This window comes from Arachis ipaensis, chromosome B05 (genome assembly GCF_000816755.2).
Source record: "Arachis ipaensis cultivar K30076 chromosome B05, Araip1.1, whole genome shotgun sequence".
In the NCBI taxonomy this organism is placed as follows: Eukaryota; Viridiplantae; Streptophyta; class Magnoliopsida; order Fabales; family Fabaceae; genus Arachis; species Arachis ipaensis.
The window spans coordinates 16,633,417-16,635,738 of record NC_029789.2 but is presented as its reverse complement, the minus strand read 5'-3'; positions in this window follow the sequence as shown (position 1 = coordinate 16,635,738).

The following is a 2,322-nucleotide window of genomic DNA, read 5'->3' as shown; positions in this document are numbered from 1 at the left end:
TCAAAGTGGAGTTATCTTCTTGATAATGTATAGTGTTCTCCATTGTGATGTTATGTGTAGCTTGATTCATTCCTCTTCCTCTAGCACGATTTGGAGGAAAACCATGCAATTTATAGCATTTTTTCATATGACCAAGCATTCCACAGTGTGAATACATTGGTTTATCCTTCTTCACGTTCTTTCTTTCTCTACCATAGAGAGTGTATGTGTTTAAATTTTTAGTTAAGAAAGCAACCTGAGTTGAGGATGAGGCATTACCAATTGATCTCTGTTTTTCTTCTTGAACCACCAAGGACAAAACTTTGTTGATAGCAGGGAGAGGCTCCATAAGCAGAATTTGACCTCTAATTTGAGCAAAAGAGTCATCTAAACCCATGAAAAAGCAGTGTCACATACTCAGCTTGCAAGAAATTTTAAAGAGGTCTAGCATCTCCACAATTACAATGTTTCGAACGGTAGGAGTTTAATTCTTCCTAAAGAACTTTGATATTGGTGAAGTATTGAGACACTATCATCGCACCTTGGTGCAAATTCATCAGTTCTCTTTTAATCTCAAAGATTCTTGGTCCATTACTGTGTTGGAACCTTTCTTTGAGATCATTCCACAATTCCTCAGCTGATTCAGCATACACCAGTGAAGTTGCGATTTCTTTTGACACTCAATTTAAAATTCAGGTACTTATTACTACATCATTGATGCATTGCTAATTCTCAAATTTCTCTGGATTACCCTCTAGCATAGGATCTAGATGAGAGACAATTTCAAAAACAAAACCGCGCTTTCTCTTTGTGTTGAGAGCCTTCTTCATGGCTCGGTTCCAGGAATGATAATTTTCCTCCGTGAGCTGTTGTGTGACTAAAACCAAACTTGGTTAATTAGCTAGAGAGAGGAAGAAAGGATCTGCCATGGTTGTAGCTTATTGAAGTTCGAAGAAAGAAAATTCTAAAAACTGAAGTAAGAAGAACGATCGTTCACCCTCGATGTGGTAATCGGAGCCTTCAATTCATCAATTGTGTTGTGAAATTGTGAATTGAAGCAACTCTCATCAACTCTCTATCATGTGAGTTCGAGGTGTGAAGAATGAGCAGGAAAAAATAAAAAAAATAGACGAAGGAAGATGTAGAAAAATGGAAAAGAAATGTGGCGCAAAAGTGAGAAAAAGAGCGAGAGTTTTTAAAAAATTGCATCTAATACCATATTAGATTTGTGATATAGCTCCCTTGGGTTATGTCTTACAAAGGCTGAGACAGACACAAAAACATAAATATTGAGACAGGCACACATACACAAAGACGGCACACATACACAAAGACACAGTCAAAAAGTATTGTGTTTGGCAATTAATTATAATGGACAGAATACACATTATTTTAAAAAATTTATTTTACTCTTGATATATGAAAAAAAAAATTCATTAACTGCATCTCTATCTCTTCATCTTCTTCCTTCAACCTGATTTATATTTCTAGCCAAACTAATTTATAATTCCATTTTTATAATTCAGAGCAAATTCAAACAATAAAACAAAATTTTACATAAACTAATTTATAATTCCATTTTTATAATTCAGAGCAAATTCAAACAATAAAACAAAATTTTACATAAATATATATTATTAGGGTTTGTGTCAAGAAGATTAAAGAAAGCAGAGAAAAAAAAGAAGAAAAATAAAATTATGAATTACAAAGATAAATGTAAAAATAAAATTATAAATTATAAAAATAAATGTACTCTATTTCAGTAATTTATACTCAATCGATATATATATCCAGAATGAAGATGAATAATAACAAAGATGAAAAAAAGAGAAGAGAGTCTTTATTCGTGAAGGAGAAAAGTGTGTGGAGAAGAAAAGAGAAAAATGAGGCAAAAGTAAAATAGTATAAAAATATAATTTCATTTGTTTGTGTCTTACCTTTTTGAAGAGACACAAATTACATATATTTTATGGGTATTCATGTGTAACGGTGTCTTTTTTAATTTTGTGTCTTAATAATTAAACAATAAACATATATACCTGTGTTTATATCTTTGTGTCTTGTCTTCAAAAACAAACGTTACCTAATAAGAGAAAATGATTCTCATTGTATTGAAATAAATGAAGAGTAGCTTAGTTATACACAAAGAAACTTGTTTGTACAGTAAAATAACAATTAACTACCTTAACAACTTCTGCAACTAGCCATTTCTATAACTAACTTTGAGTAACTAATTGATTCACGGTTAAATTACAAGTGAACTCTACTAGTAACATTTATAAATAAAAGAAATACATTAAATTTAAATTTAAATAATAAAATTATATATTTTTTAAGTTGACC